Genomic DNA, 11,883 nt, shown 5'->3' with positions numbered 1-11,883 from the left:
TTTTTCTATTGGCAACCTAAAGATTGGTTTTCTATCCTATGAATATGTTTTCTACCAGTTTCATCGTTCTCTTGCTGAGACTGTCCCAGCTAGAACACCGTAACTAAACACCAAGAGAGAAAACATACAGCATCAACATTCTCACAGGTAATCCTGGTTTTGAAGTTATCAGACATTATTCTAAAAAATAATTGATTGGTATTTTTAAGAACAGATGACAAGACGGAAATTTCACCAGAGAATTGAAACCTATAAAAAGAGTCACATGGAAATGATAGGACTGAAAAAAATAACTGAAATGAAGCATTCCATGGTTAGCTGAACTTCTTACACAGCAGAAGAGAGAATTCATGGCGAGGAAGACGGGTTAATAGAAAACACCGAAGTGAGGAGAGAGAGAAAAAAGATGGAAAACAGACAAAGAGTGGGAGATGCATGTGAAACAAAGAAAGGGTCCAGTACAAATGTTATTAATGTCTCAGAAGGAGAGAGAAAAGAGAAAGGGACAGAGCACACTTTAAGAACCACTACCTCGTTTTGTCCTAAAAACTTTCTTTTTTACACATTACTTATATATTTATTATTATGTCTGGGTTGAAGATGATTCACCATGGATGATGTTTGAACTTTTTTCCTCCTTATGAAATGTTGAAGGGACAAAGTACCTCCTCACAGGTCATGGCAAAATTTCTTGAAATAGCCATGGCCTAAATAGAATTAAATAACAAAAAGCGAAACATAGTTTTTAAAGTTTATTTTGTTAGTGTTGTGAATGCTGGTACATCAAACCATTCTGTGATGATTCAAATTATGTTGTAATGTAACCTCTATTATCCTTTTTGTGGAGCTTAACTTTTTTTTTAACATTTTTAGTTCAAAAATTTCTTCAAATAGTTATCTGACTAGCCACTCTATCTTACCCTTCATATCAACCGATAATCTGTTTCCTATGTATTCAACTATTCAAATGTTTTTTCATAATAGTTTTTAAATAGAATAACTCATTAACTATGGCAGCATTTCAATGCTGAAGAATTAGACATACATTTATATTCAACTTATTTATAGAATTAAAACATATCCTATATACAAGGAGATACTCCAAAATACGTCTAAAATGATGACTTATACTTGAAAGTAAATATTCTAATATTGTGCTAATTATTACTGACATTTTGGTGCTAATTAGATATGACAGTGACTCTCAAGGTCACACATTATTGGCTGTCACAAACTCATGGATGCCAGGAGTTATGTTGAAGCATGCCTGTGGCTCTCTGGCCTTCTCAAGTCTGAGGCTCAATACCAAGGCCAAAACTAGTTCCCAGCCCATGCATACTATCCCCCATTTCTCAGGGGGTCTTCTACCAAAATGAATGTGTGAGCCAAGAAAGAAGAAAGCGTGAGAGTCAGGCAACACGAGGTCCAGCTTAACGGAGGGAGGAAGCAAATCTCTAGTTGATGGTGAAAGGAGGCTTTGGGTCCACAGCTGTGAAACAGGTGTAGCTGGCAACCAGTCCAGAGGATCCAGAGATAGAGCTCCAGGAAGTTGAACTTGATGGAATATCTGATGTGTCTGAAGGACAGGGGAAGTGGGGAAGGGTTTAGATGGAGAGGTGAGAGCTGAGGTTAGGGTTCGGGTTCGGGTTCGGGTTCGGGTTAGGGTTAAGGTTAGTGATAGCTATGGAAACTTGTATCAGACACGCAGTCTAGGATCCCCTTCTAGCTGTTGCTGCAGTGGGCAACCAGCAGTCCCCAGAGTTTGTGTTCTCCCATCACGGCCAGTGTTGGATGAGACCCTTTGCCACGGGGTGTGGGACCTGGGGAGCCCAAGAAGAGACCAGATAATGCAACCTGGACGTGCCTGGAAATACATTCACAGTGAGAAAACATTACCGAAGTGAGAGACCAGAGACAGGAAGGAGGCGACCGATGAATTTTCTTTCCTTCTTCTCTTCCATGGCGGATTGCAAAGATGTGGATTCACCTTGCAGCTCGCTCAGTTGGAGAAATCGCAAATGAACATACCTGGCCACGCCACCGGCTGCAGCTCTTCGTGGCTCTCGTGTCACCACGGTGGTGACACACCACTTTGCATTGTTGCCCGTCTTCAAAAGATACATTTAAAAACGCATTTCCAGTGCTAGTTATGACAAAGGGCAAGACTGTGGTTGTGTTGCTGTTCACTCTAAGGCGGAGTTAGGGTAAGTGTCTGTTTCACTGCTAAGGGAACTTGCAGTTTTCTGGAGTAATTGTGCCTTTTTCTGTTTCCTCTAGCTCAGGTGATCTGCCTGTGATGCTCCTCAAAGGAGTGGCCGTCTCGTCAGAACTTCCTGCAGTCGGCAGTGGGCCCGCATCACCTGCAGTGATGGTGAGGAGCCCCCGGCTGGTGCTGCGTGAGTCAGACCCAGCCTGCACCCTCACTCCGAGGCCACTGAGCATCAGACACGGGGCTTCCCCCTGCCCGGGTGGACTCTGCCCTGCCCTGGCAGGAGTCCAGCTGCTGGCAGCTCTGGCAACTGCTGCAAATCAGAAACCAGGGCTGTGGACAGAGCTGCTTGAAAGCACCCTCTCGGGCGGGAGCTTCTGTTGTGCCGGAGAAGAAGCCTCGTGGCTTCCCAGGACGGCGCTGTCCAGGCTGGTGGCTGGAGTTGTCCAGGGTGCAGACCCATCGAGGGAGGGATTGCGTCAGCCTGGGAGGAGGCACCCACTAAGCGCCAGATGCCCCGCTCGGTCCTTTGTGAGCACGGTCGCTAACCCCACAACAACTCGGCAGGTTTGTAAGTCTTGTTCTGTCCTGGAGATGAGAACCTGGCGTTCAGAGAGGTCAAGTAACTGGCCAAAGGCACAGAGCACTAACTGGGGGATCGAAGATCCATCCATCCATCCAGTGCCCCGTGTTTCCCGCTAACATCCCACTGGCCCCCTTCCAGGAGCAGGCCAGGCAGTGGTGCTGGATGCTGAGGACAAGCAGTTGGTGCAGAGGTTCCCGGGGAGAAGGGTCCCAGCATCTGTCTGCTCCCAGATCACTGCCACAGCCGGGGCTAGGGGACAGCTCGAGCCAACGGCAGCACCTGTGAGGCTCCGGCAAAGGGCTTCATCATTGTCATCGTCACGGCTGTCATTGTGGTTTGGCTGCACGCTCCACAGCCGATGAAAGCCTTGCACATCCCTCCTTTTATTTGAACTATAACACCTTGCCAAGTAGATGTTAACGATTCTCAGAATGAAACTCAGAAACGTCCTTCCTCCCACAATCTTCCTTCCCCGTGAGTGGTCCGGGTAGCCCCTCTGGGGGGGCGGGAGGGAGGAGCCAGCTCCCCACCTGGGCAGTGAGGGGCCCGGCCAGGTATCTGTGGACGGACAGACGGACGGACGGACGTTGAGTCCTCACCCAGGTGAGGGCGGAAGATGCCAGGCCCCGGGGATCAGCTAGCATTTGAATTCAGCCGCAGAACAGCAAATATTGATTCAAGAAGCTGCCCAAAGGAGCTGACATTTTTATAGTCAACAAATCAAACCCAGCCCCTCCCAGCGCCCCCGGGCACAGGCCCTTCCTCTCCAGGCTGCCAGGGCCCAGCTCTGCCACCGCCCTGGGAAGAGGAGGAAGAGCAGGTGGGAAAGGTCCACAGGGCCTGGCTGGCGTGGCCACTTCACCTTTCGAGGGGAGGAGGAGCCCCCCCTGCAGGGGTGGGACCTGGGGAACCAGCCAGCCAGCCTGACAGGTGTCAGAATCCCCTGGGACAGAGCAGGACCTGGGCTGAACCCCAAGGACAATGGACACACACCCCACACAGCTTCCTCCTGGGGTGGCTCTCTGCTCTGTAGCACGGGCTGGGGCCCCTCATTCATGGACGAGGAACCTGAGGCCCAAAGAGAACAGTGCCTCTGTAAGGTAAACAGCAGGTGGACAGCGAGACCCCCTCACCTTCTGTTCAGGCAGAAGGAGGGTCCAGGCAGCCGCAGTAAGCAGGCAGACGCTGCCCCTGCCCTCTGGCTCTGCCCACATGACTTGAAGCTGCACTCACGTGCCTGCCTGCATCCTTTGCTCCAGCAGGTCTCTTACCTGGAGTCGCTCCCTTCCATAACCTCCTTGGAATGCTGCTCACCACTCCCACCCGGCCCTCGCTGAGTGCTCCGAAGCACAGGCTGGTCCCGTCGCTGGCACTTAGGCGGCTGCGCCTGGGGTGCATCATCCTGGCCTTGTCTCAGTCCTTCCAGACCAAGAGCCCCAGTGAGAGCAGCGGCTGCGCGGGATCCATTCCTGTTGCCTCAAAGAGCCTAGAAAAGTGCCTGGTGTTGAGCAGACCTTCAGTGTCTGTGGAATTGAATTAGAACAACCCAAGGCACTCGATGCAGAAACCCAGGAGCAAATTCGGCTGCATGTGAACCAGGGAGGAGGCCGAGGAGCCCGGGCGGCCCACGGCAGGAAGGAGGCGTGTTCCTTCTCTGCTTGCTCAGGCTCAGCCTGCTCCTCACTCATCCACCCATCGCTGAGGGGTTGAGCCTCTGGGTGGGTCAGCCCTGGCTGGGTGCCGTGAAGGCAAAGGCGGGGAGCTCACGCTCTGCATTCTGTGTGGATCTTCTGGAGCACGTGGGCATCCTGGCCAGGGACCCAGAGGCACTGGAGGGTGCATTTTCCCAGCCCAGTGATGAGGTGTTTGCATGGAGCTAGCTCAGGGCAGAGGTGGTACAAACCCCTCTGAGCTGGGCACACAGTGCAGATTTCATCACCTACATGAGACCCTCTAGGACTCTCTCTTGTCCTGAGCAGGCAGTTCTGTGGCCTAAGGCCATAGGGCCACCCAGGGATCAGTAGTGGGGGGGCTCCCTAGTCTCCACAGGAGGCCTCCATATATGGTAAGGGTGTGTCCAAGGCGACTGTCCCCTCTGTCACCAATTCTCAGACATCAGGAAGGGAAGAAAGGGCGTGCAGACCAGCAGTTGATCTTTAGGAAGTTGACCCAGGAGCATCTGGTTTTTGATCATATCTGGTCTGCCTAAACTTTGTCATGTGGCCATACCTACCACAAAGGCCTCTGGGAAATGTAGTATCTTGTGGGGCAGCCACACACCCAGCTTAAACTCGGCAAGGTTTATTGTTTAAATGAAAAAGAGAGTATGGATACTGGGGACAGTTGGTGGTCTCGGACTTACTCCCACCCACCCTGAACAGTGCCTGGTTCTCCTCATGGGCCTTCCATGCCTCCCCCGCCCCCCGCCCCCAGCTGGATCGCCAGCCACCAGCCAGCTCTGAATGACCTTGGGCGTCCTTTTCCTCATCTGTAAAAGAAGAGTTTCAGACCACGGATCACTGAGGTTCCTTCCAGCACTGCCACTTGACGTCCGTGGTTACAGGCGAGTTATTCAACCTCTCTGGGTATCAATTTCCTCATCTAGAAAAGAGAGATTAAAATAGTTCTTACCTCAGAGGCTTGTTGTGAAATCATCCCGGGTTATGCCTGACATATAAGAAATAATCAATAAGTGCTTGCTATAATCAAAATAATCTGAGTTCCGTCTGTCATTTCCTTAGGAAGAATCTGATGTACTGGCTCATACCGAGGCCTCACACAGGGTCAGTAAGTACTTGGCACAATCCCTGCTCTAATCCTCCCTCTGTAACAGGAACAGACGTCGTTAATCCATCAAGACGTTCTCCGTGTGAGCCAGGAGCCAGCCTCACAGGCCTCCACGCAGCCCCGCCAATCAACCCAAGATGGCACCCCCTCCTCCAGGAAGCCTCCTTGCTGCAGCCCCAGGTATGCTCCCCGCCGCCTGCACATGCTCCTCTCGTGCTTGTGTTATGCTCGCCTGTGATTTCCTTTTTGCCTGCCTGTGCTCCAGCTAGACTGAGGGCTGCTTTGGTCTCTCCAAGGTCCAGCCCAGTGCCTGGAACGCTGTATATATAGAAACAATGGATGCTAGACCCTGGGGCTGGCAAGTGGGGAGATGTTTAGGGGCGGGCAGTGGCTACGGGACCACCTCACAGAAAACCATGTTCCCTGCCTCCGGAAGCTGCCACGGGAGCTGTGGGGCGGGTCTCCCAGCCCAATGGCCCCTGCAGGGCGAGCTGGACACTCCCGAGGGATCTGGGGCAGCCAGCACAGGTGGGGACCGAACCAGGCCAGCGAACATGGTGGCCCCATGATTTCTCTGAGGGACCTGCCTCCCCAGGGCCTGTGTTGTCGGCCTGCACCTCAGGCTCCAGGCTGCAGGGCAACTCCCCAGTGAGCCAGGCACCTGCTTTCTACTCCAACAGACTGACACTCAGTATCACCTTGGCGACATAGAGAATGAGGGGGAGGGGAGCGGGGGACCTGCCGCCACCTGCCCGGTTACCCCAGAGAGGTGCTCGCTGCCTGGGGCTCAGGCCGGTGGGGTAGGGGCTGTGGGCACACTGTCCCTGAGCTGCGTGGGGTGCCCACTCCTCTATGGAAGACAGGACTTTTTCTCACTGATCTCTTAATAAGCCTTTACGAGGTTCAGAAGGTTAACGTTGAAGGGAATAGCCGTGTTTATCTTTCGTTTTCTGTCCGATTTCTTCAGTGGCCTTTATGTGTAGGAAGTTCTTTACCATGCAAACCGGCCCATGCTTCTCTGGTTTCCTGTGACAGCTTCACCTCTAACTCGGTGTTGGCCCAGCCCGCCCCGGGTTGGCAGGTGGCTGAATGCTCCTGGCTTCTGTTTCCCCAGAGCAAGGGGGTTGGGCTAAAACAGACCTTCCCAACGCATCCGACATGCTTCGTGGAAAATGCAGGTTGCATCAAAAGTTCTGAGAAATCATACAATAAAACAGCGATTTTCAACCGGTGTGCCGCAAGAATTTTGACAACACGCAATACCTGCCTGTTTGGTCAGGGGCACGACCTCTTTTCCGGCTCAGGGGATGCCTCGTTACCTGTGGTCACCCCCTTCCACAGAGGAGCAAAGGGAGGCTCTCCCGCCAGCTGTTTTAAGCCTGATTTTGTCCCCATTGAACTTTAACCCCTGTTCAATGGTGTCTGAAGAGATGGTCAGAGGCCATAATATTGCCATGGGCTTGCTCCTCCTTCAGCTGTTCCCCTAGTAGTTGACATTTGTTCCTGTTTTACCTTAAAATTCGAACAACGCAATGATGGACAAACTTGCCCGTTTTGCATGTTTTATTTCCCGGAGGTAGATTTCTGGAAGTGGCATCACCGGGTGAGAGGATGTAAACTCGTTACTGTTTGTCCTGTGTGTCGTCAAGCAGGTTTCCAGAAAAGAATGGCCGCGCCCCCCACACCCCCGAGCAGTGTGGGCCGCGCCAGCCGAGGTGGACCAGTGACCTGCTAGGGCCTCCGTCCTGTTCTCATCCACTGGGACGACCCCTGAAACGGACCTGACCCAGCCTCGCGCTCATGAAAACAGGTTAACCAGTAACTGGAAGCAATCAGTCCCATAGGCCCGTGGAAATCCCCTGGCCCCTTCCCACAGAACCTAATTGTCGTAGATAATAAATCCAGAGGGAGTGGCGAGTCCTGCCAGCACTCTCACGTCAGCACCTCTGTGCTTCGGTCTCAGGTGTCATCTGCTGGGACAACGCCAGTCCTGGTGAGAAATATGGGGCTTGGAGTCTGTCATCATCAAGCCAGGCAATCATCATCATCCCCAACATGGACTGAGTATTTACTCAGGACATTGTGCGGATTAACTAGTCCAATTCTGATAATAATCCTAGGAGGGAGGCTTTCTCACTATGCCCATTGTGGCAGTGGGATGAAGAAACGAAGGCACAGAAAGGTTGAGTAACTTGTCTGAGGTCACGCAGCAAGTAGGTTGTGAAGACCCAGGGGATGGGGCTGAGACAGGGGAAGCAGTGGGCCTGTGCTCTGCAGCTGAGGAGTGAGCAGGCAAGCTCCTAAACTCCCAGAAACTCCGAAACTGTCTGTAAAACCAGGACCCTGACAGTTTCCAGTGAGGTAGGGTGGTGCCTGCTGTCCTGGCCTGTCCCTGAGCCTCCCCTGCTGCCTTTCCTCCCGCAGCCGCCTCTGCTTCCTTGGCTCTCTATGCGGACGGCTGCCCGAGCCTGGACCCAGCTTCCCCAGCGCCTGCCTTTTGCATAGGACGCAGCTCTGTCACCTTTGGGCCTCTGAGGGTCATGTCCCCCTTCTGTAGGGGTCCCCCTCCCCAGCCCAACCTCCCCGTGGCCTGTGGCTTTATCTACTCCACTCTTTTAAAAATATATATATTTTATTGATTTTTTACAGAGAGGAAGGGAGAGGGATAGAGAGTTAGAAACATTGATGAGAGAGAAACATCGACCAGCTGCCTCCTGCACACTCCCTACTGGGGATGTGCCCGCAACCAAGGTACATGCCCTTGGCCGGAATCGAACCTGGGACCCTTAAGACCGCAGGCCGACGCTCTATCCACTGAGCCAAACCGGTTAGGGCTGTCTACTCCACTCTTGACCAGCACCCCCCATCCAGACCTTTCCTCCCGCCCACAAAGGGGGCAGCAGAGCAGGGTGAGGCTCAGGAATGTGCTGGTCCTGGTGGGAAATGCATGTCTCCTGTGGATCCAGCTGCAAAGTACATATGAAGCAATTATTTACCAAAGGAAAAGGCAGGAAAGGAGCTCAACAAATATTTGCTGAATGGGGACCACAAACACCACTTTCCGTGATGCACACTCAGAAGCGTCTCTCATGGGAAAGCACTTTGACTCTGAGGGCCCTGCACATGTGCATGGGAGCCCTGAGCCCTGACCCGCAGGTGTGCATGGGAGCCCTGAGCCCTGACCCGCAGGTGTGCATGGGAGCCCTGAGCCCTGACCCGCAGTGAGACACAGGAGCCTCTGGGGAGGAAGTACCTGGTGCAGTGACTTCCAGTGAGTCCATGGCAACTGGTGTCGAGGCTGATATGCTAAGTACCCCAAAGGGACTCGGGAGGCACTGGAGTGAGTAAATGCCCACAGTCCCTGTGCTAGAGAGGCTTCTCTGAGCATCAGGCCTTGAGGACCATGTCCCCGAGCTCACTGCCCTGGGACACAACTGCTGGATACCTGGCTGGGAACCTCAAGGAGGGGGGGGTGGGGAGCAGGAAGGAAGGCAGCTTTTATCCAATCATAGAGCCCCTCTCAGACCAGAGGCACCAGCATTTGTGCCCAGGAGGGGGAGGGCTTCCCTCCCTCCCAGGCTTCCACCAGCAATGCCAGAGAAGGTCGCCCCTCCTGACTCCCAAAGGGATGCTGGGGTCTCGGGGGTAACTGCTGAGAATCGCAAATAGCCTGGTGACCTGAGGTCAGAGATTCACTCACACAGACACACACACACACACACACACACACACACACACACACACGTGTACGCACATGCACGTATGCACACGGGTTTTGTGGGTGGCACATCCTGCAGCTCCAGGCCACTGGAGACAAAGTCCTGCTCATCCCTGCAGGCTCATGAGCCCAGGGAAGACTTGTGGGGAGATGGACAAAGGATAGGCGAGCATTTGGAGGGGCATCTCCGGCACAGGCTGGAAGAGCAACGCCCCGGAGACTGGACCCAAGGACGCTAGCTTGGAGGCAGTGGTGGCCGAGACTGAGCTGGGGCAGTGGGTCCAAGAGAGAGGACTCGGTGAGGGCAGCACGGGGTGGTGGAGCACGTGGGTGGTCGGTTGTGCTGGGGTCTGGGAGGCCAGGGCGGCAGGCAGTGCCCGGGCAGATTGGAGCCATTGCCCACCTGCTGGCTCTGCTCGTGGCAGGTGGGGACAGATGGAGTCAGGCCTGGGGCTGGGGGCCCTGGTGAGAGCAACATTACTGGGCTGTTCTTCAGCCGGGAGACCCAGGGGATCGGGGTCATGCCTGGCTCCGTTTCCCCTCCTGGGCCACTTCTCCCGCTGCCTGGGCCACACTCTGTTGTTGTTGTTGTTTTTTAAAATATATATATTGATTTTTTACAGAGAGGAAGGGAGAGAGATAGAGAGTTAGAAACTTCGATGAGAGAGAAACATCGATCAGCTGCCTCCTGCACATCTCCTACTGGGGATATGTCATCAACCCAGGTACATGCCCTTGACCGGAATCGAACCTGGGACCTTTCAGTCCGCAAGCCTACGCTCTATCCACTGAGCCAAACCGGTTTCGGCAACACACTCTGTTTTTTAATTCTTCATGTTGCTGGCGCTTCAGACCTCCATCTGTTGTGACCTCTTTCTCACGCAGGAACCAGCAGGTGACTTCCCAGTTCCTCTGGACGTTTCCTACTGATTCACCCTTCCTGAGGCTGTGTGACCTTGGGACCTTGACTTGATGTTTACCTTAGATGTTTATCTGAGTCCATATCGGGCTCGGGCTGGGGGTTTAGATTTGCTTTGCTGGGAGGCGGGGAGGGGGCCTGAAGGGTTAGTCAAAATATACTGTTGGTCTCCATTTCAGCGCCTTTCAGCTGAGCCTATACTCAGTGCCACGCTGTGTGACAGGAGCTGGGTACGTGGAGATGGGTAGGACATGCGCCTTCCCCGAGCAGAATAAGGGAAGATGACACAGGAGCCAATAAACCACCAGGCGGAGAGATACATAGAGGCAGAGCTCACTGCGGGACATTGAGACACCACCCAAGAGTGAGCTTGACAGTAGGAAGGAGTGTTCATGGAATACCTTCTGGGGGAGGTGACATTTGAGCTGGGTTTTGAAGGATGCATAGGAGTTCACTCCTGGTCCATAGTAGGGAAGGTTGGCAGGCCTTCCAGCAGGAGGAATCGCATCTGCAGGGCCTGGAGGACTGAATGGGCATGATGAGTACAGACGATGGTTATTAGTAAAGCCCTGCTGGGGGGCTGGGTGACTGAGAGTGACCCTGGGGAGAAGGCGTTCACCTTGGAGAACAGTGCAGGCAGCTCTTCGCTGAGTGCTCTGTAGCCTCAAGCTGCATGTGATGGGCGTGTCCTGGCATTCTGCATCATGCCATTTTTTGCCCAGGACCGTCTCTTGTCTTGCCCTCAACCTCCCCTGCCCCTGAGTTTGGCCCTTCCATGACAGTCCAGCTCTGGGCACCTTTCCCAGCCACACTGCAGGGGCTGGAGCTGCTTCAGTGGCGCGTGGAGGGCAGGGGCCCCAGGAGGACTCAGCCAGGGGGCTGGTGGAGAGCTGTCCGTGGATGGCAAGACCCAGCGCTGAGGCTGAGGCATAGAGAAAGAAGGGCAACCTCCCCCGCCCTGACCACTGATCGCCAAGTGGGCGCCACCTCAGAGGGCACCTGGGTACCAGCAGGGCGGCTGGTCAGAACCAGGCATAAGAACCAGGGCAGAGATGGAGCCACACCCAGGGGTGGGGCAAAGGCACCAGTGAGGGCTGCCTGCCCTGGGCAGCAGTGTGGGGCCTGCGGCCCCGTGGCAGGCCGAGCCTATGGCTACACCGTCTCCCTCTGATGTAGCCGGCGGAGGCTTTTGGAAAGCTGGGACTGCCAGGGAGAGGGTTGCGGGGCGGGGGGGGGGGGGGGGGACACCCAGCTCCATCCGCCGGGGTAGGGGTGCTCACCCCTTGGACTGTTTGCCTCCTCACGGGGTAAAGGCTGGCACGTGTTGCCGGCCTGCTTCACACTGACAGCTGATATTTACGGTACTTGGGGCTTTCCCTCTGATGGGCACTGTGCTATGTGTTTTGAAAACGTTGCCTCCTTTAATCTTCATATCCGCTCTGCATGGGAGGTGCTGTCCGCATCCCTACTTAGAGACGAGAAACCACGCACAGGGCAGTTGCACACCGAGCCAAGGCCATGGCAGCGATGAGCCGTGCCCGGGACCAGCGCACGGTGCTCCCTCAGCCCTGAGCTGTGCCCGCACTGCCTGCCTGCCCGTCTGCGGCCCGGCCCCCATGTTCACCGCAGCAATGGCTGATGGGGAGTGGGTGGCACTGGGTCCC

This window comes from Myotis daubentonii, chromosome 18, assembly GCF_963259705.1.
Source record: "Myotis daubentonii chromosome 18, mMyoDau2.1, whole genome shotgun sequence".
Classification (NCBI taxonomy): domain Eukaryota; kingdom Metazoa; phylum Chordata; class Mammalia; order Chiroptera; family Vespertilionidae; genus Myotis; species Myotis daubentonii.
Note: the sequence above shows the minus strand (reverse complement) of the source record.